This window comes from Manis javanica, chromosome 14 (genome assembly GCF_040802235.1).
Source record: "Manis javanica isolate MJ-LG chromosome 14, MJ_LKY, whole genome shotgun sequence".
In the NCBI taxonomy this organism is placed as follows: domain Eukaryota; kingdom Metazoa; phylum Chordata; class Mammalia; order Pholidota; family Manidae; genus Manis; species Manis javanica.
Genome location: NC_133169.1, coordinates 92,850,836 through 92,874,186, shown reverse-complemented (window position 1 = coordinate 92,874,186; position 23,351 = coordinate 92,850,836). Strand labels below are relative to the sequence as shown.

The following is a 23,351-nucleotide window of genomic DNA, read 5'->3' as shown; positions in this document are numbered from 1 at the left end:
CCAAGGCAGTGTGACTTCATTCAAATTGATCACATCTGCCAAGTCCCCATTTCCAAATAAAGTCATATTCATAAGTACCAGGAGTTTGCACTAGACCACAATTTTTTAGGGAACACAATTCAACCTACAACAACCTCCTTGCATCAATTACATTGGAGCTGAGATCGTCAGAATCTAAGAAAGAGGACCCTGCAAATGGAATGGGGTGTGTGAAGGCCCTGAGGCAGGAAGGAGCATTCATTCTGTTTGTTGACCTGGAAACATGATACAAAGACACACACAGCCAGGGACACCCCAGGAGCCGAGGGCTCGAGGCCGTGCCCCTGCAGGCCCACAGGCGGCCTCAGGCAAGGTCTGGGCAGGCGCAGGCCCGGCAGCCTTCACTGTGTTTCTGGTGCTCCTTGTCTGCTTCTCACTAATCAACCAGCGTCCCCACTTGTCCCCAACCTGAAACAGGGGGAAACTCTCCCCAGTTCTGGGCGAGGGTATCGCAGGGAAAGTCTGTGTGTAAAGCCTCCTTCAGGGACAAAGCTTCGGTTGGGAGACGTGAACCCAGAGTTCAGAAGAAGACAACTTTGGTTAAATCCCAGCTTTATTACAGCTGGGATGAGGGGCTACACACTTCTGAGCCGGTCTCCTCACCCATAAAGTGGGGAGAGTGACACCTGCCTCGGTCTCATGCTGAGTAGTAAGTGAGATAAAGCAAATCTGAGTGCCTTGTAAGTATATAAGGGAAAGAATATCAGAAATAGGAACAGGGGGGCTAAAACAGCCTTTGAAGCCCAACACAGTTCCCGCGGGTGCCTTCCCGGTGACAGAGGGGTGGGCCTGGGGGAGGGGGAGTCCTGAATAGCATTTCCCAGTCTGTATACTGTGGGGGAGGTGAGAAGGTTAATAATAACACTGACATTTAATCTCTGTATGGTGGAGAAGGTTGGAGAGTAACATTAATCATTTTAATAACTGAATTTATATACAGTGGCTTATGGGTAGCAGCTAGTTTTCTCATATACAATCTCAGGAGTGTTTGTGTCTCCTAAACCCCTTTTAAAATAGAAGGCACGTTTCAGGGAATGGGGCATCACAAACACAAACCTCTTTTTTTTTCTTAGGTTTTTATTTTATTTTATTTTTTTATTTTTTTATTTTTTACATGGTGAACAAATTCTTACATAGTGAATAAGTTCTTACATGGTGAACAGGACAAGGGCAGTCATCACAGAAACTTTCGGTTTTGATCACGCATCATGAACTATAAACAGTCAGGTCAAATATGAATATTCGTTTGATTTTTATACTTGATTTATATGTGGATCCCACATTTCTCCCTTTATTATTATTATTATTTTTTTTTAAATAAAATGCTGAAGTGGTAGGTAGATGCAAGATAAAGGTAGAAAACATAGTTTAGTGCTGTAAGAGGGCAATTATAGATGATCAGGTGTGTGCCTGTAGACTATGTGTTAATCCAAGCTAGACAAGGGCAATAAAACATCCACGGATGCAAAAGATTTCTCTCAAAACTGGGGGGGTGAGGTTCTAAGCCTCACCTCTGTTGATCCCCAATTTCTCACTTGATGGCCCCCCTGTGACTGTGCCTGTCTTAGGTTGTTCCTGCCTTGAGGAATCTTACCCGTCTCTGGCTAACCAGTCATCTTCCGGGGCCATACAGGGAAATGTAAAGTTGGTAAGTGAGAGAGAGGCCATATTGTTTGAAAAGGTTAGCTTTTTACTTCTTTGCAGATTTATGCCCTGTGGCTTCTATGCCCAGCATTTGTCTTGAGGTATCTTTGCCACTTGGAGGAATTATGATACTCGGTGAATTCGATATGAGGCACGAATTCTATTTAAGGATTGTAATTAGGAAGGAAGAAGAAAAGCTATAGAGGTAGCAGATGGAAGAAAACATGGGAAGATTGATTATTTCTTTGCCATATCTTCTTGTAGAGTAACTTAAGTATGTATAGGTTTTAAACTACTAGTAAAATTGCGCACACACATTAACATAATAGAAATACAGTTACATAACCAATGCAGATCTATAATTACCAGCCATCTCCAGTGAAGCCAAGAAAACCAGTTAGGCACCCTAGGCATTTGTGAAAATTTGTCTATGATATAATGGATATTGTCCAACTGTACTTGAACAGTGTGAGAGAAATCAGACAAATCAAAACAACCCATTCCTGGGAACTGTTCACATCCCACACATTCTTTTAGCAGTAGATAGTCTGTAGTCGTAAGATTTTGGAGCGCTACAACTTGCACTTCTCCTAATTCTTGGTTGAGTTCCAACAGTATAGATCCAGTCAAATTTGTTGTTTTACTGTATGCACAGGCCAGCTTAGATATCTCCTTCTTCATTCCAATGGCAAGTCCAGGAACCGGTGGGATGAATGCAGCTACAACTGCAGCATCGCCTGAATCTTTGTTGAGGTTTTTTGATGATCATCTTCTGGAATGACTCTTCCAGAGAGTGCTGATGTTGGAAGTTCTTCTTCATATCATATCTTAGTTCATTTTCTGAGTTGCCAAATTAGGCTTTGATCCTCTGTATAAACACAAACAGACCCTTTGCCCACACTTTGATATGCCCTTTATACCATTGTGTAGAACTTATTGGAGGTCACCACACAGGAACTGCTTTTTTTTTTTTAAGAGAAAGGAATATTATCAGAAAAGTGTACATCCATAGCCGATCATCTGACACCCTTTAAGTGATCAAAATTAAGGATATTTAAAGCATGCATTAATCGTTGATTTACAGTTAGTTTTATCCTATCAAGGAGTAAGCCCCCTTCTCTTTCTTTCTTTTCTTTTTTTTTTTGTTATCTTTAATCTACACTTACATGAAGAATATTATGTTTACTAGGCTCTCCCCTATACAAGGTCCCCCCTATAAACCCCTTTACAGTCACTGTCCATCAGCATAGCAAAATGTTGTAGAATCACTACTTGTCCTCTCTGTGTTGTGCAGCCCTCCCTCCCCTTTCTCCTACCCCCCCTATGCATACTAATCTTAATACCTCTCTTCTTCTTCTCCCCCCCTTATCCCTCCCTACCCACCCATCCTCCCCAGTCCCTTTCCCCTTGGTACCTGTTAGTCCATTCTTGGGTTCTGTGATTCCGCTGCTGTTTTGTTCCTTCAGTTTTTCCTTTGTTCTTATACTCCACAGATGAGTGAAATCATTTGGTATTTCTCTTTCTCCGCTTGGCTTATTTCACTGAGCATATAATACCCTCCAGCTCCATCCATGTTACTGCAAATGATAGGATTTTCCCTCTTCTTATGGCTGGTAGTATTCCATTGTGTATATGTACCACATCTTCTTTATCCATTCATCTACCAATGGACATTTAGGTTGCTTCCAATTCTTGGCTATTGTAAATAGTGCAGCAATAAACATAGGGGTGCATCTGTCTTTCTCAAACTTGATTGCTGCGTTCTTAGGGTAAATTCCTAGGAGTGGAATTCCTGGGTCAAATGGTAAGTCTGTTTTGAGCATTTTGATGAACCTCCATACTGCTTTCCACAATGGTTGAACTAGTTTACATTCCCACCAGCAATGTAGGAGGGTTCCCCTTTCTCCACAGCCTCGCCAACATTTGTTGTTGTTTGTCTTTTGGATGGCAGCCATCCTTACTGGTGTGAGGTGATACCTCATTGTAGTTTTAATTTGAATTTCTCTGATACTTAGCAATGTGGAGCATCTTTTCATGTGTCTGTTGGCCATCTGTATTTCTTTTTTGGAGAACTGTCTGTTCAGTTCCTCTGCCCATTTTTTAATTGGATTATTTGATTTTTGTTTGTTGAGGCATGTGAGCTCTTTATTATATATTTTGTACATCAAGCCTTTATCGGATCTGTCATTTACAAATATATTCTCCCATACTGTAGGGTTCCTTTTTGTTCCATTGATGGTGTCTTTTGCTGTACAGAAGCTTTTCAGCTTAATATAGTCCTACTTGTTCATTTTTGCTGTTGTTTTCCTTGCCCGGGGAGATATGTTCAAGAAGAGGTCACTCATGTTTATGTCTAAGAGATTTTTGCCTATGTTTTTTTCCACGAGTTTAATGGTTTCATGACTTACATTCAGGTCTTTGATCCATTTTGAATTTACTTTTGTATATGGGGTTAGACAATGGTCCAGTTTCATTCTCCTACATGTAGCTGTCCAGTTTTGCCAGCACCATCTGTTGAAGAGACTGTCATTTTGCCATTGTATGTCCATGGCTCCTTTATCAAATATTAATTGACCATATATGTTTGGGTTAATATCTGGAGTCTCTAATCTGTTCCACTGGTCTGTGGCTCTGTTCTTGTGCCAGTACCAAATTGTCTTGATTACTATGGCTTTGTAGTAGAGCTTGAAGTTGGGGAGTGAGATCCCCCCTACTTTATTCTTCTTTCTCAGGATTGCTTTAGCTATTCGGGCTCTTTGGTGTTTCCATATGAATTTTTGAATTATTTGTTCCGGTTCATTGAAGAATGTTGCTGGTAATTTGATAGGGATTGCATCAAATCTGTATATTGCTTTGGGCAGGATGGCCATTTTGATGATATTGATTCTTCCTAGCCACGGGCAGGGGATGAGTTTCCATTTGTTAGTGTCCCCTTTAATGTCTCTTAAGAGTAACTTGTAGTTTTCAGAGTATAGGTCATTCACTTCTTTGGTTAGATTTATTCCTAGGTATTTTATTCTTTTTGATGCAATTGTGAATGGAATTGTTTTCCTGATTTCTCTTTCTATTGGTTCATTGTTAGTGTATAGGAAAGCTACAGATTTCTGTGTGTTAATTTTGTATCCTGCAACTTTGCTGTATTCTGATATCAGTTCTAGTAGTTTTGGGGTGGAGTCTTTAGGGTTTTTTATGTACAATATCATGTCATCTGCAAATAGTGACAGTTTGACTTCTTCTTTACCAATCTGGATTCCTTGTATTTCTTTGTTTTGTCTGATTGCTGTGGCTAGGACCTCCAGTACTATGTTGAATAACAGTGGGGAGAGTGGGCATCCCTGTCTAGTTCCCGATCTCAGAGGAAAAGCTTTCAGCTTCTTGCTGTTCAGTATAATGTTGGCTGTGGGTTTATCATATATGGCCTTTATTATGTTGAGGTACTTGCCCTCTATTCCCATTTTGCTTAGAGTTTTTATCATGAATGGATGTTGAATTTTGTCAAATGCTTTTTCAGCATCTATGGAGATGATCATGTGGTTTTTGTCTTTCTTTTTGTTGATGTGGTGGATGATGTTGATGGATTTTCGAATGTTGTACCATCCTTGCATCCCTGGGATGAACCCCACTTGGTCATGGTGTATGATCCTTTTGATATACTTTTGAATTCAGTTTGCTAATATTTTATTAAGTATTTTTGCATCTACATTCATCAGGGATATTGGTCTATAATTTTCTTTTTTGGTGGGGTCTTTGCCTGGTTTTGGTATTAGGGTGATGTTGGCTTCATAGAATGAGTTTGGGAGTATTCCCTCCTCTTCTATTTTTTGGAAAACTTTAAGGAGAATGGGTATTATATCTTCTCTGTGTGTCTGATAAAATTCCGAGGTAAATCCATCCAACCCGGGTGCTTTGTTCTTGGGTAGTTTTTTGATTACCATTTCAATTTCTTTGCTCGTAATTTGTTTGTTTTACTTTTGTGTTTCTTCTTTGGTCATTCTTGGAAGGTTGCATTTTTCTAGGAAGTTGTCCATTTCTTCTAGGTTTTCCAGCTTGTTGGCATATAGGTTTTCATAGTAGTCTTTAATAATTCTTTGTATTTCTGTGGAGTCTCTCATGATTTTTCCATTCTCATTTCTGATTCTGTTGATTTGTGTTGACTCTCTTTTTCTCTTAATAAGTTTGGCTAGAGGCTTATCTGTTTTGTTTATTTTCTCAAAGAACCAGCTCTTGGTTTCATTGATTTTTGCTATTGTTTTATTCTTCTCAGTTTTGTTTATTTCTTCTCTGATCTTTATTATGTCCCTCCTTCTGCTGACTTTAGGCCTCATTTGTTCTTCTTTTTCCAGTTTCGATAATTGTGATGTTAGACTATTCATTTGGGATTGTTCTTCCTTCTTCAAGTGTGCCTGGATCGCTATATACTTTCCTCTTAGGGCTGCTTTCGCTGCGTCCCACAGAAGTTGGGGCTTTGTGTTGTTGTTGTCATTTGTTTCTATATATTCCTTGATCTCTATTTTAATTCGTTCGTTGATCCATTGATTATTTAGTAGCATGTTGTTAAGCCTCCATGTGTTTGTGAGCCTTTTTGTTTTCTTTGTAGAATTTATTTCTACTTTTATACCTTTGTGGTCTGAAAAATTGGTTGGTAGAATTTCAATATTTTGGATTTTGCTGAGGCTCTTTTTGTGGGCTAGTATGTGGTCTGTTCTGGAGAATGTTCCATGTGCACTTGAGAAGAATGTATATCCTGTTGCTTTTGGATGTAGAGTTCTATAGATGTCTATTAGGTCCATCTGCTCTACTGTGTTGTTCAGTGCCTCTGTGTCCTTACTTATTTTCTGCCCGGTGGATCTATCCTTTGGGGTGAGTGGTGTTTTGAAGTCTCCTAAAATGAATGCACTGCAGTCTATTTCCCCCTTTAGTTCTGTTAGTATTTGTTTCATATATGCTGGTGCTCCTGTGTTGGGTGCATATATATTTAGAATGGTTATATCCTCTTGTTGGACTGAGCCCTTTATCATTATGTAGTGTCCTTCTTTATCTCTTGTTACTTTCTTTGTTTTGAAGTCTATTTTGTCTGATATTAGTACTGCAACCCCTGCTTTCTTCTCACTGTTGTTTGCCTGAAATAAGTTTTTCCGTCCCTTGACTTTTAGTCTGTGCTTGTCTTTGGGTTTGAGGAGAGTTTCTTGTAAGCAGCATATAGATGGGTCTTGCTTTTTTATCCATTCTATTACTCTGTGTCTTTTGATTGGTGTATTCAGTCCATTTACATTTAGGGTGACTATTGAGAGATATGTACTTATTGCCATTGCAGGCTTTAAATTCGTGGTGACCAAAGGTTCAAGGTTAGCCTCCTTAGTATCTTACTGCCTAACTTAGCTCGCTTATTGAGCTGTTACATACACTGTCTGGAGATTCTTTTCTTCTCTCCCTTCTTATTCCTCCTCCTCCATTCTTCATATGTTGGGTGTTTTGTTCTGTGCTCTTTCTAGGAGTGCTCCCATCTAGAGCAGTCCCTGTAGGATGCCCTGTAGAGGTGGTTTGTGGGAAGCAAATTCCCTCACCTTTTGTTGTCTGTGAATTGTTTAATCCTGCCATCATATTTAAATGATAGGCATGCTGGATACAGTATCCTTGGTTCAAGGCCCTTCTGTTTCATTGCATTAAATATATCATGCCATTCTCTTCTGGCCTGTAGGGTTTCTGTCGAGAAGTCTGATGTTTGCCTGATGGGTTTTCCTTTATAGGTGACCTTTTTCTCTCTAGCTGCCTTTAAAACTCTTTCCTTGTCCTTGATCCTTGCCATTTTAATTATTATGTGTCTTGGTGTTGTCTTCCTTGGATCCTTTCTGTTGGGGGTTCTGTGTATTTCCGTGGTCTGTTCGATTATTTCCTCCCTCAGTTTGGGGAAGTTTTAAGCAATTATTTCTTCCAAAATACTTTCCGTCCCTTTTCCTCTCTCTTCTTCTTCTGGTACCCCTATAATATGGATACTGTTCCTTTTGGATTGGTCACACAGTTCTCTTAATATTGTTTCATTCCTGGAGCTCCTTTTATCTCTCTCTATGTCAGCTTCTATGCTTTGCTGTTCTCTGGTTTCAATTCCATCAATGGCCTCTTGCATCTTATCCATTCTGCTTATGAATCCTTCCAGAGTTTGTTTCATTTCTGTGATCTCCTTCCTGGCATCTGTGATCTCTCTCTGGACTTCATCCCATTTCTCTTGTGAATTTCTCTGCATCTCTGTCAGCATTTTTATGATTTTTATTTTGAATTCTTTGTCAGGAAGACTGGTTAGGTCTGTCTCCTTCTCTGGTGTCTCTGTGATCTTGGTTTGCCTGTAATTTTGTCTTTTCATGGTGATAGAAATAGTAAACACAAACCTTTTCTGCTAGCACACTGGCAGGGGCGGTTCATCACACTGATTGATCTTGGGGAGGCTGAGGGAGCAAGGCACTGGACAAAAAAGGGTGGTGGAGGAGGAGACAGAAGGCCAGAATGGGGCTCCGGACCCCCCAAACCCCTGGAAGGTCCTGGGAGACAGGAGTGAAACTGAAGAAACCGTGTTTTCACTCAGGACCAATCCTGCCCACTCCCCGGGGCTCCACTTTTCTGGAGATAGATCAAAGTGTGCGGGTGATGGCACTGTTGGCATGGTGGGCCTTATCACTCAGGGGAGCCCACAGTGTGCTGGGCAGTGGGCACCCGGCCACACAGCCGTGGGGAATCACCTGCAGACAGACCCACGCAGAGAAGGGAGGGCTTGGAGCTACATTCCAGTAGGCTTGAAGTAAATGGGGAGCATCTAGGAAGCTTTCTGACTGCTGAAGGAAGTGGAACCCTCACACCATGTATGTTTCCAGAATACACTGTGGCCTTATGTATGCATATGTGTGCATACAAGTGTGTGTGTGTGTTCATGTATACAAAACATTATGCTTTGTGTTTCATTCATTATTTTACTCTTTTGACTCTATAATATGTCTTGAAGTGCAATTAGTCTCATTGGCTCATTAGGTCTAGTTGCGTATTTTTTAACTGTTGCATGCTAATTTGTAGACTTTGTTTCTCCAGTTCCTTTTACATGGACATTACACTCTTCCTAATTTTTCAATCTTACAGTGTTTCTCAGGTATGAGTTTGATCTTTGATCTTTTTGAAAGCACTCATTATTACCTCTCTTCATTTTTACTGAAGTATAGTTGATATACAATATTATGTTGGATTCAGGTATACAACCCAGTGGCTCAACAGTTGTTAAATCCTCACCCCCACTCGTACAGTTACCATCTGTCAACACAGAAAGTGTTACAGAACCATTGGCTGTACCATCTGTATGACCAATTCATGCTATGATTGAGAATTTTGTGCCCCTTAGTCCCCCTTACCTCCCCCAACTGCACCCACTTTTCCATGGTAACCACAAGTCACTTCTCAGTGTCTATGAGTCTGCTGCTGGTTTGTTCACTTTGCTTTGTTTTGTTTTTAGATTCTACTTATAAGTGAAGTTATATGATACTTGTCTTTCTTCTCCTGACTTATTTCACTGAGCATAATACCCTCTAGCTCCATCCATGTTGCAAATGGCAGGATTTCTCTCTTTTTTGTGGCTGAATAATATTCCATTGTGTATATGTACCACATCTTCTTTATCCATTCATCTATTGATGGACACTTAGGTTGCTTCCATACTTGGCTATTGTAAATAATGCAGAATAAACATAGGGGTGCATGTATCTTTTCAAATCAGGGATTTTGTTTTCTTTGGGTAAATTCCCAGAAGTCAAATCAGTAGGTTGAATGGTATTTCTAGTTTTAGTTTTCTGAGGAACCTCCAGACCAGTTTCCATAGTGGCTGCACCAGTTTACATTCCCACCAGCAGTGCAGGGGGTTTCCCTTTTCTCTACATCCTCACCAACGCTTATTGTTTCTTGTCTTTTATTATTGCCTTTTAATACATTATATAATTTGTGTATTATCTCATTCTACTGGGATTTAATTTTTTGTCTCACTGTACTAGAACATAAACTCCATGAGAGCAGGGATTTCTGTCTGTTCTTTTCACAGGTCTATCTTCAGCATCTAAAACTGCCCCCAGTACATATTCATTGAATAAATGCACACAGCCATGCTCTGTCCGCACATACAGCTGTGGTGTATTAGCCTCTTGGTAGAGTTAAGCTTCCAGGGGCCAGGATGGTGCCTTCATCTCTTGCATGTCCAGTGCCTGGCATGACGCCCTTCTTAGACTGGGAGCTCAGTAACCGTCAGAGACAAACTGTTTGAGACTTCGGTCCAGCCTATGTGGCTTTGCATCTGAGCTCAACAACTGACTGGTCATTGTTTTGGCCAAACACCAACTTAAAAAGAGCAGCCGCTTACATCTGGTTCCTCTTCCCACCGCCACAGCTCCCACCCTGACCTTCAAGGGGCCACCCAACCTCTAAGCTGGATTTTTGAGTGGCCTCCAAAACAGTCTCCTTACTTCCACTCCTATGCAAATTCTCCTGCTCTTATCATTTCAGTCAGTGAAATGCTAAAACATCAGCCAGATCAGGGCACCGCTGCTGTCAGACCCCCTGGTGGGGCCCTCACTCTGAGTAAAAGCCTGAGCCAATATAAAGTGGCCTAAAAAGCACAGCGTGGTTGCACGCGCTGCCCTCCCCTTGACGTCTGCCCTCAGCTTGGCAGCCCTCCCGGCTGGCCTCTTCCCTCCAGCCTCGCTGGCTTCCCGCAGTTCCTGGAACCTGGCTGGCTGTGCCCGCTGTGGGCGGAGCTCTCGCCCTGGGCCCGCACTGCTCCTGGAAGCTCCCCTCCCCCGCCCAGGCATCTGCCCTGCTCACTGCCTTCTGGCGTTTGCCAAATAGCACCTGCTTGCTTAGGCTTTTCCTTCCTTATCTAAAGTTGCTACCCCACCTGGAGACTTTTTATCACCCTGTGCTTAATTTTTTCCCATAGCTCTCCGTCATAATCTAGCATATTATTTATTTATGTATCATGCTTACTGTGTGTCTCTCTCAGCCAACACGTTAGCCACATGAGCCAGAGAGGTGCGTATGTTTTATGGTATTTATTCAGTGCCAAGTACAGTGCTTGGCAGCTATTAAGTGTTTGATACATATTTGTCAAATAAACTGATTTTAAAAAGAGTACTTATTTGACACACGCCCTGCTAAACCTTTTACCTTCATTATCCCATGTAATTTTCACTGCTAGCCACGAGGGACCACAGTGGTTGCGTGGGGGCAGTGGCTCTCCAGTCAAACAGCTTGGATTCAATCCTTGCTCCTTTCTTACCAGCTCTGGGCTGAAGGTCAAATATCTTCACTGTTTCTTCTTTCCCCCATTTGAATGAATATAAGGGAAGTATTAACAATTATTATTTACTACTGTTGGTTGTATTTTGTCAGACTCTGCATGAAGCAACCAGATCAACAGTTGTAAGTTTTTCAACTACAGCCCTAGATTTAGGCTTCAAATACTATCTTATTTAATTATCTATCTCATGTGATCACTTAAAACTTAATAGCTATTTTGTTCTTACTATTCTGCAGAAGTCAAGTGCTCCCTTGTCTTACGCTATTTCACAAAGGAAAAATATTAACTGCAAGATTATAAGTGGCCTGCAAAATGGGATTTATCAGTAAAATGCCCCAAGTGACTGACTCAGTCAGTGCTCAGAGCATTGCTACAATAATGATACACAGCCTTACGTTAAATCCTTGTAATGCTCACAACCAGGTATGTGTTTACTAGCCTTACATTTTGATTTCTGTAGAACAGGACCTGTTTTTGAATCATCTGAGAGTCTTAAAGATAGTAATAGATATGGAAAAAGAAAAAAAAAGATACTCCCTTTCTGAAACTAAAACAGAGACAAGTACTGTGTAGTGTCTAAAATCCCTACACATTAGGGCTGAATCAGGCTGACCTGATTTTAAACTTTGACGGACACATCATAGACTCAAGAAACAATGGAATCGGTGAGTGTGCCTGTAGACATACAAGCTGAGTAACCCTGGGCATATTACCATTTTTAATTTCCTCTTATAAATGGAAAAGTGGCATCTGTCTATCTATATCTATGTATCTGTACTGTGAATTCACTTTAGTGAGATGGTACACGTGCAATGGTAAGTAATCTGCTTGGCATCAGAAAGCTTTTAATAGAGTTATTATTAAACAGTTGTTTCTACTGTACAGTTCAGAATAATCCCCCAAATTGAATGTTCTCCCTGACACATAAGAATAAAAATGAGCTAAGTATCAGGTACACACATGAACCCTTTCTTCCGAATTCTCTCGCCCTCTTCTTCTCCCCCTCCCCCCAGCTCCAGTCAATGAATAGTCTTGCTACATCCATAATGCTTAGCAAATCTTCTTATATAATTGTTCAATTCTTCCTTATTCCCTCAGCCACACGACAAATCCTCGCTCATCTTCCCGTACTCAGCTCAGCCACCCCCTCAGTCAGAAGCAGCTCCAGACCCCCCACCCCCACCGGGCCAGCGGCTCTCCCCGCTCTGGGCTCCGTAGTGCCTGGCTTGGGTCTCAGTCACGGCTGTCAGTACATCTCCAGACCTGCAGCTCATTATTTAAATGCCATCTCTCCCAATGGGGAGAGTTTGGAGAGAGGATCCATAAATCGCACATTCAGGGCCAGACTAGATGACTTTGAACGCCCACCTCAGAGCATTAAGAAGATAATGCTTGTGAGTAGCTCAGCCCATTGGCCAGCAGTGGTCAGTCATCAATAATAATAACAGTGATGGTGATTAGCAGTTAGTTGTACCAGTATTCATCTGTCCCTGTATGAGGTGTGAGCGGATGAGGTGTAATAATTATCTATACAAATGCTATTATGATCTGGAATATCATAGGCCCAGACCGCAGCACTCTGGAATATCACAGACTGCTTACTGCACAGAGGGAATGGCTCCCAGAATCTTACTTTAGAGTCCATGTGGGAAAAAATTTTTGAGCCTTTAAGACTGCTTTTCCTAATAAAATTGTCTACACAAATAGTGTCTAGGTAGTCAAGAGGGGCAGAATTTTCCCTTCTCTGTCTAGCTGTGTGTCCATTGGTTCCCACAGTGACCCTCCCGCACCTGACACTGTGACCGACAACTTATTTTTCACACTCCCCTTCTACTTGTCCTACCTTCCTGCCTTTCCTTGACCCCTGCTATTCATCCTTCATGTCCCAGCCTTAACCATAAGGCCTTCTGTTTTGGTGAAGCCACTTGCTTGTTCAGAAATATTTCTTCAGATTCCACTCTGCACCTGGCACTGGACTGGGCCCTGAGACTCAGAAAGGAACCAGAGGGACATAGTCCTTTCCCCCCAAGCGACAATTCCTTATATGTGTGTATATATTGTGGGGGGGGGGCTGTGTTTCCCCACTCCTTTGGCACATAGTATATGCAGCTTTGTTTCATAGATACAAATTGTATCATCATCATAGATACATACTGTAACCTAATACCTTGCACACAGTTACGGTTCAAGAAACAGTTGTTGATCTGTTCTTTCATATGATTTTCCTGTAGCCTATGGCCCACACTGGGGTTAGGTTGACTACCATGCATTAGACAACCTCACAGTCCTGCTTCCAGATCCCATCAGTTAAAAAAAAATGTAGTTAAACATTGGCCTCTGGAAAAAAACTCAAAACCGAATCTGAAGTGTTAAAAAAAAGTATAATCTATATTGTTCTATAATGTCTTATACTACATTATACCACATTATAACAGAGGGACAATATTGATAGCCGGTTTCTCCTCAGTAGAGTGTAGAAAATTAAATTCAAGTCTTTACAATAGAACTATATAGTATATCCAAAAGTTATTTTATTCAAACCATAATGTGTCTTTACTTAAATAATACTAATCAGTGTAAATCTTAATATAGAAATTGTTCTGCCCTTTTTTAAATAGTAGGTACACATAAGTCACCTCCTAAATATAGAAATTTCTACTCATGTTTGATACTTTGCAGAGGTCCCTTTATGATTTTTTTTTAATTCAAGGTCTAAAAACAAAGAAACAGCAGAGTAAGTTATATTTCACTTGAAAGTTATGTTTCACTTATACCTAAAAGAGAGAAGTTTGCTGTCACTCATAAGTATCTGAAGACCACTCCCTTCAGTGATTTGGATATTTTTCTTTAACTTTATGTACCAGTTTGTTTTTAATAACAGTGTACATACACTACTTCAGGCAGGGGCTCTGATGCGATTTCTGCCTTCTCTGACCCTGAATACATAATTGCTTCCTGCCGTGGCTGGGGATTTCTCCCCCATGCCCAGTGAAGTTGGTTCGTCTCCTGCTCAACAGCTTTAAAATACTTTGAATCCAGAAAGAAAGGACAATGCAAATGGTACATAACACTGGGAGACTCGCTTTGGTCACCTCATCCTTACGAAAGCTTTCTAATTCCAGACAAAAGAGTACAAAGCGGGATGACTCAGTGCTGAGGAGTGAAATTAGGCTTGGGAGTATGGTGCATAACAGCAAGCATTACGAAAGCTCAACATTTAGCATCATTAAAAATTTATTATTTTCATTGTTTATTTGACTGTTGCCCCAAACTTAATGTTTGTCTGAAATCAAACGGACATTCAAGGGTCCCACAAAGCAACAGGCATGTCCCATAATAAATCTTATTCTAAGTGAGCTTTGCAGAAATTGTGAAATATGTCCCTCCATCTCAGTATGTTCCTTGTACCTGGACCAGCGTGCATCAGTCGAGCGCGTGGTGGTCGTCGTGTCAGGCGCAGTGGGCACCGAGGTGAATGAAACCCCCTTGGACCCTGGTGGAGCTCCGTCACCAAAGGAGGGGCTGTAAGGTAGATGTGCAGAGCCGCGGCCCCCGGACTGCCCTTTCTGCACCTGTGCCTCTCCCGGGAGTCCAGTCCACGCTCCACCACCAGAGCACTGCCCCTGAAACCAAATGGGATCGAGTCACCCTGGGGTATGAACCCCTCGATGCATATGCATTGCTGTGGGGGTGAAGCCCATAGCCTCTCACAAGGCTCACACTGTTGGCGCCCCGCTGCCCCCGCCTGCTTCCCCCAGCTCGCTTCTCACCCTCCCCGGTCACCCACCGAGCTCTGCCCCCACAGCATCATGTTTCCCTCCACAGCATCATTCATAGTCTTTTAGCTCTGGACCTTCATGCTCAGCACGCTGCCACCTCGAGCACCTTCTTTGCCCCCCAGCCCTGTGCCGCCTCGCTCCTTCTCATCCTACAGGTCATTGTCAGGTGTCACCTTTTCCAAGGAGTCCTTCCTGACCTGCCGGGACCTGCTCGCCCGTCTCCTGCTATGGCTGCAGCAGCCTCGTGTATGAAATGTTGGTCCCTCCGCCAGGAAGGACAGGGGCCTCTCTTGTCTAGCACAGATATCCTCCCCCCAGAGATGCTTCGTAAATATTTTTGATTGATGAATGATGAATAAATTCGGGGAGTGTAAACTGCTGAATACTGTAAGACGTGTGTTCGACGTGAAAATGGGAGCGCAGGGGAAGGAACGATTCCTTCCGTCAGGGGACACGTGAGATGACGCTGGGCCTGGGCCCTAAGAGGTGAGCAGGGGGGTGTCCCCCAGGAAGCCCAGGAAGGGAAGGGGTGCCTGGCAAAGGACGGCGAGTGCCAGGTCGGGCATCGGCACAGGAGGGCAGTTCCGGATGGAAGGGACCCGCTTTGGGCCTCAGGGGAGGTATCGCCCAGCCTTCCTGGCGACCCCCCTTAAAGGCGTTCAGCTGCCCTTGTATGTCTGCTGGAAACTGCCTCACGCTCCGTACTTAATGAAGCACATTCCTAATGTGAAGTGTTAAGCCTGAGATCTGAAAAACAGATCCAAATTAGGAGTAATACATTTTGGGTTGTATTTATATAGCATTACTTCACATGAAAGGCTTATCATGTTGTATTTACATAGTTTATAATAATAATAATCGCTGTATTATATGATAACAAGGGTAATTCAGCTGATGAAGAGGAGAGAAGAACAGGGAGAGATATCCAAGCCTGACACCTTACAATCCTGAAGGTGCATATTCGCTACCGGGCGGAATGCTAGCCTTTCAGATTCATTTTCTTCTAACGCATGTGTAATAGTTTAAAGCCCTTTGACTCATAGCCACACCACTACATTCCCTTTACATAGGGAAACTACAACTTTAGGATTGGTCCCCCACCCCCTTTGTATTAAAATCCTGTGTCAAGGTCATAAATGCACAGTGAGACATTTTTCCTGCAGAGAGAAGGGTTTCAGAAGTGATAATATGTCTCTGCAGGTCACCAGGAATAAAGTAAATGTAATTCATTTCCATGCTGAACACTCATGTCTGACTCAAAATCATCATCTTTAGAAAAGAAAGGGAGAAAGGCTTAGACAAACCAACAAGGCTTTGGTAGAGTGGACATATCCAAATATTAATTACGGAGAACAGTTGAAGCATTTAACGCCATACATATGAACTCTATTTTATATCACAGTTGCTTTTCAAATCGTAACTCAGGGGCAACAGCCTTTTTGGAAACTCTAAGATTAATAAGGACTTTGTTCAGCTTATAGTTTTAAAGCAGAAGCAGCTACAAAGAAAGCCAAGACTCCTGGGAACGCTGATCCCGTCAGTGCAGGTCCCATGTCCCCAGAAGCCTAGGCACGAATTCCTTTAGTCTTTCTAGGGAGCTCCGGGCTATTCCTGACCTGTGTTTTTAACACAAACAGGTGATAAGTATGTTTCTTCTTCCCTTAAAACCTAAGGTGACTTGTAGTGGGTAGCTAGGTTCTAGAAAAATAATGACTATGATAATGATGATAATTTAATGCTTAATCATTTGATACACTTTAGCTCATTTATTCCTTACAAGAGCTCAGTGAGGTAAATATATCCCTTTCCCTGTTTTACAGTAAGGAAATGACAGCTTAGAGTGTTCTTGCAATTTCTCAAGAATGTACAGCTAGGAACTTTGCTCCAAAGCCAGTGTTTCTGATTTCAGATTCCAGTCTCTTAACCACTACGTTCTACCATTGTATTTTGTAAGCCTGCAGCTGCCATTTTCACGCCCTTGCCATCTCTGTAGCCTCCCCACAGCCAGAGCAGAATCCTGCCCACCCTTTGAAAACATGGTATTCTAGTGAAGCTTTGGAGACCAAAGATGTGTAATTGAGCTACAGCTCTGCCATTTCACAGCTCTGTAATTTTTTTTCAAGTTAATTAACCTCTCTGATCCTCAATTTCCCTATCTAAAAAATAGTTAAGCTGAATATCTGAAAAGGTTAATTGGAAAAGCTCAGTGAGTTAGTGACCTTAAGGCTCGTGGAGCTTTGCGGGGCGCCTGAAGATCCAACCAGGTAGCTCACGGTTCTCTGCCAAGCCTTTCTCTTTCTCTGGGAAGCTTCCGCTCTTAGCTACGACCACAGCGCTACCAACCAAATCTTTCACTGCTTCCTGGCATATGCTTTCTCTTTCTGGGTGTATGTCTCCTTTCACAGCCACCGGAGGGCAGGAATGATGCCCACACTTTTTAACACCTGTGAAAAGAATGGTGCTCAATAAATAGTGGCTGTGTTTTCTTGACCAATTATGTGACCACATTTCTGGCAAAGGATTGCATGGTATTTCAGGATGTGAGAGCTAATTTAGGAAATGTAGTTGGACTTGAAAATACTAGAATTTCTAGGATATGTTTACTTTCCTGGACACACTGTGCAACCAGGACCGTCACCTACAATCAGTAGCATAGATTCATCGTATTTAAATACTTATAAATTGACTTAATAGATGTTTCCAATTTCTTGGTCTACATTTGAAGTGCGTGTCTTACAATGAGAGTAAAGATGAATGGGAATTTTGAACCTGGACATTTTGTTGTAGAGAAGAACTGCTGCGGCTCCTGAAACACTGAAAGCCATGAAAGGGCCGCGGCTGAGAGGAGAGGAGCTCGGGACCACCCCAGACACGGCATCCTGTGCACGGTCCCCGGGAGGGCGAGCCCAGGGGTGGGGGGCACGGCGAGACAGGGGCGCCCCTGCCGCTCTTGTTGGTGTCTCTCCTCTGCACCTCTTTCTGTCTCAAGGGTTCTGTGCCAGTGCCTCAGTGCGTCTATAGAACCAAGAATAAGACGACTGTTCTGATATTGGAGGCCTTCTGTCGGGGTGGCTCTTGGGTGATCGTCCCCTTTATGCCTCCCTGTCATGCCCACTCAGTCCGAGCACCCCCCGGGGGACAGCACTACAGGCTCCTTTGGCCCCACCACCTTGGCCGGCAGTAGAGAGAGAGAGAGAGAGCCCCCAGTAAACGGGATCTCATGTGCCGTGAGCTGAGTGAGACCGTCACTGACATTCATTTAATTGTCAAACAGTGTAGCGCCACAGAATGATGCATATATTTCCCTACTCCCCCCACCCCCGTCTCAGAGATTAGGAATAATTGAGACCTTTAGAATTAAGTGGTTTGTCCAGGATCTACGTCTACTAAACACAGAGGAGGGACCCACACTCAGGTCTGTCCGACTCCATAGCCCAGACTCTTACCCAGAAATTCTCAGAAACACCGGTGCGGGAGGCACCCCCTGGCAGCTGCTTGGGACCAAGTCTACAGAGGCTCAGCGCCCCGGTCTCCGGCGCTTCCCGCAGCCTTTAGCACAGCCGGACCAATGACGCGGGGGCCTCTCAATAAACTCTCAAATCCTGCAGGATATTTTCTGCACAATAAATGTCCGTTTGAGTGAATGGTGGCTGTCATTTTTCCACGGATAATCCACACCTGCATGAAGGCTCACTGTCAGGCAACGATCCATGTTTTAAAGTGCAAGTGCTCCCAAGAGGCTACCTTTCAGTTTTCTGGTAGGTTTAAAAGAGACTTGTTTACAGAGAAAGTCAGACCTGCTGGCTGTGGGAGGTACCTGATTAAGGACAGGTAGGACCGGAAGGGTAAGCTGACATTCACACTTTTGCATCACATGGTGCTGCTGCCACCTGCCCCTGCAACTAGGAGCTGGAAACCCTGGGCTCACCTAAAATTCCTTCCCAGTTTTTATGTTGCGAAGCCTCTCGGGATCGGCCTTCAGTTGACCCAGGCTTCTGTGCCTCCTTCAGACCATCTGCTATGTCAGACGTTACCAGTGACAGATGCTTTGAGGGCTGCCCAGAAACATTGCATCTGCATGCAGATAACCTTCAAGCCCTCCTTTCTGCTCTGAGAACACTCTTTAGGCGGCAGCTTCTCTGGAAGGCTGACCCCGAGACCAAGCAAAGACAGCACAGTGTCCATCAACTGATGAATGTATAAATTAAGTGCGGGTTGGGCCATACAGTGGAATATTATTCAGCAATAAAAAGAAATGAAATGTAGGTAACATGCTATAACATGGGTGAACCTTGGAAATATTACACCAAAGTGAAAGAAACCAGTCACACATTCACAAAAAACACTGACTGTATGATTCTTTGTAATATAAAATATCCAGAATAGGCCAATCCATAGAGACGAAAATAGATTCCTAATTGCCTAGGGCTGGGAGAGTTTGGTGCTGACAAGCATGGGGTTTCTTTTTGGGGTGAGGAGAAGTTCTAAACCTCATTGTGGTGATGGTTGTACAGCCTTGTGAATAGGCTAAAAACCACTGAATTATACACTTGCAAGTATAAATTGTGTAAATTGTATGATATGTGAATTATATCTCAACAAAGCTGTGCAAAGGGGGTAAAAAGGCAGGCAGTACCAGGTGACAGAACCACTGTAGTGAAATTTTACATGAGGATTATGGGACTGCCAGGCACCGTGACCACTGGACACAGTCTTGGAAGGTTCCCCTCCACCAGGGGGCTATTCTGCTTATGAATGGCTGTTCGCCTTAAGGTATCCACAGTTGATTCTGTCAGCAATTTTCTATGATGATTATTTTTTTGTCTCCTGAACATGTTTCTAATTTTTTTAACCCTTTTCTTTTCCCTAGCCCTTATGTAACCTAAGTTCACAAGAATTCCCAGGCTCAAGATACATGAAGTCAAGCACACATAGTACTGTATTTTTTTAAAGGATTATAAAGTAAAATGTGAAGTATGACCATTGCTTTGCACATTTTTGCTGCAGGCAGAACCAGTGAGCTGGTCCTTGTTATTTACCATGGGAGAGAATGTTCCAACCAGTAATCATGTTTAAAAGTGGGACATGGTTCCGTCACAGCCTCCGTGTGTGGGAGTTGCCGTCTCCTTTTCCACCCCCATGGCCATGGCTGGGTTCAAGGCTGCATAGCCCCTCTCTGGGACCACTGAAGCGCCTGGTGTCCCCCCTGTCGTCTCCCTCGCTGGTAACTGGGCTTCCATCCCACTGCCAGAGTGAGCTTTCAAAAGGCAAATAGGAGACGGTGCAGCCCAGGGAGTAAGAGTTTGGCCCCTGCCACAGGCTGCCTGGATCTGAACCTGGACCTCACCACCTATCAGTTCAGTCATCTTAGGCAAGTTACTGAATTTCTGCATGAGTCATTCTCCTCCCCCCACTATTTTTATTGAGGACTAAGTGAGAGCTGTATGCTAAATGCTCAGTCCAGTGACGGGGTCATGACAGTCAGTCACTATAAGCTTTTATTATTACACTTACCCTGCCATACAAATGCTGCCATGTTTCCTTATTTCTACATAAATGAAATCCAGTGATAATCAGTTAAATCTAATCATCGGTCATGTGGGCACCTGGGAAACCTCACCCCAGTCTGCCTTCTAGTTCACCCCCTCTCTGAATATATCCAGCAAGTAAGTTTGTGATTCTAAGTCTTTCTCAAGCTCTTTGTTCTGCCATTTCTCTATCTCCAGTTTTAAAAACCCATTTTTCATCCAGGAAGAGGGTTCAGATGAGGGGGTTGTGAAACCGTCCCACATTTCCTCTTTGCTCTGTGTTCTGACAGCACCGTAGGGGTTTGAGACCAGACCAAAGTGAGTCTTATTTTGTATGTAAACAAACAGGACTTCCTGGTGGACTCAGAGAAATGAAGGATAAAAGAAGGAGGGTGACCTGTGAGCTTAGATCTGGAACAGACACATGATAGTGCCAGCTACTGACGTGGTGAAGCCCTGAGCAAGATAATGTTTCGAGGGACCAGTAATAAAGGCATCTGTATAGGTTAAGTTAGGTTTGAAATGCCAGTCAGGCACATAAGTAGATTGGGCAAGTAAGCAGTTGAATATATGAGTCTGGGATTTGGGGACTGGTCAGGGCTATGGATATTCAATGCTGGGGACCCTAGTCCATAGGTAGGGCCAGGGGAGATAACTCTGGGGAAGTCCTGTGGACCACCAGCCTTTGGAGATCCCCTAGGGGAGGAGAAACCTGCTAAACGTGCCCTCGTGGGTTTTCTCGCCCAGCTGCTGGAAGTTCAGTACTGCCGGATTTATCTTTATGCCTAGGGATGTTTGTCATACAAGTTTTCAGCAAATGCTTGTTGAATTCATTTCAATTCTAAAAGCAAAGACTATTTCTTAGAAGTCTCCCATCCATACATTTTAATGATTTGGCAGCATTTGAAAACAAGCTGAAGCATCAGCATCTAGCTTAGGGTGGAATATGGTGGACGGTTCCCTGACTGCTGGAGTGGCTGATCCCCCCTTCCTGCTGACCTTCCCTGTCCCCTTCCCTGGGGACACACTCCAGAGGGCGTGGCCCCAGTGCTTGTGGGGGGGCGGCAGAAAGCCCAGGACCCCAGCAGGGCCCTCCAGGCTGGGTCCCTGGAGTCTGGAGAGAGCAGCAGCTACGGGAACACCTGAGCATCTGGAGGAATTCCCCTCGGTCCTGGACTCAAGCCCCAGCATGCACAACGCCCCATTTCCTGAAAGGTCTCTTGAGAATCTTTCTCTAGTACCTTATCATGTTTTTCCCATTGACTTTAACAGGTTAGTGGGTTTCAGCCCTGGACAAGTTCACTGTGGATTCAGTGAGACCAAAAAAGTGAAAGTGCTTATACCCAACTTTATTCCTACAGTGGCAGGTCAGGCACAGAATCCCGTCCACTCGGAGCCAGTCTGCATGCAGCAAGCCCGTCCCTGCCTCTGGGCCTCTCTGCCCACACAGCCGTCCAAGTCTGTCCTCGGTGCTGCCCCCACTCCAGCCTCTGCTCTGCTGCAGCCGGGCAGCCCGGAGCACTGGGCAGAGCTCTTTATTAGAGTCAGTAACATGGTACTGCCCACGTGTGTGTAGCGAGTGAGGGACCAGGGCCAAGTGAGAATCCTGGCCACAGGAACCTTCACTTTCTCCACACCCTTGTCCTACAAACCATTTAAGAATTTAGAATCAAGATGTGCCCCTCTTGTTTTCAGCCCTCTTGCTGCGTGGGCCTTCATCATCCTTCACGTCAGCAAGCTCAGCAGCGCTCTGTCCGGCCTCCCTGCCTCCCCTGTCTCCCCACTCTGCCCCTGAGCAAGCACACCAAGGGCCTGCTTGCTGTGTTGAGGCAGCTGCCTGCCAGTACGGTCAGCAGCGATCCCGTGCTTACTGCAAAAAAAAAGAAAAAAAATCCATAATTCTAAGGTTGGCACTCCAGGTCTCCCACCATTTATCATTTCTAGGCATCCTTTCTGGCATTAGTGCCAGTCAACCTATTCTGATTTGCAGTTAACCAGACCCCGTTTTTCCCATCGAATAGTCACTGGCTCTCTCTTTGCTGTACACCTGCCGTCTTTTGCACGCATGAGGCTTCACCTGTTTCTCCGCGGGTCACCATACCACCCACTCCTCAGGTTCCAGGCCAGCCCGTCTCCCTTTCTCACCCATCAGGAGTCCTGGCAGCTGCTCCCACAGCAAACGTTTATCTTTTGATGGCAGCCATCCGGTAGATGATGCTGATGGTGAGCAGATGACAGAGGTAGACATTTTGTTGCTTTTTTTTTATTGTTGTTTTGCAACTAATTTTCAGTTCCAACATACTGTATGTAGCCCAGCATACAGAAGGACTTCTAACACGACTGACTGAGTGGATGAGTGTGGGACCCCGTTAGCCCAGTACTTCCCAGCTTATCCATAGTATGACTCTTCTTATGGAGGCTTTTCTTCCAGCTGGGGCTCTTGAGGGGGCAGCCATGCAGTTGTCACATTTGTGACTTCTTCTCACAAATACCAATTAAGTAGCTGGTATATCCCAAGCCGTCTGATGGATTCCGAGAAGCAAGTTGTAAATAAGAACAGCACATTCCTGCCCTCAGAAGGTTTACAGATTCATGGAGGTGACTGCACTTAAGGGCACGTAAGGACGTAGGGGTACCGCTGGGCAGGAACTGATACGGAAGCTAAGACCTGAAGGTGTCATAAAAGACAGGCTGAACTGGGTGTGTGGCAGCGTGTGAGGATAAGGATACAAGGGAGGACCATGTGAGGAGGCTGGACAGACAGATGGAGCAGGAAAAGTCCTCATGGGAAGAGAGGATCGGGAAATTAAAAGATTTTAATGGCGTAAGTGACTGAAACGGAGGAGATTGGGCTAGGAGAAAGGGCAGGCTTGGGCTTCAGGAACATCCTGAGATGGGAGGGACACCCTCAGACACACGCAGGTCTTTGAGAGACTTCAAGCAGGGTATTGGCCTGACCAGACCAGCCCTCTGGGAAGATCACTCCAAGTTCCCCTGCAGGTGGACGGAGGCCTGGACTCAGGCGCCCTCAGGGCGAGGCCC

General features: G+C 43.9%; 1 protein-coding gene across 4 annotated transcripts in view; it reads left to right on the top strand.

Annotated features, from left to right (window-relative positions):
* Nucleotides 1-23,351, top strand: part of JAKMIP2 (janus kinase and microtubule interacting protein 2) — a 155,186-nt gene that overhangs the window by 69,320 nt on the left and 62,515 nt on the right. The window lies entirely within an intron of this gene.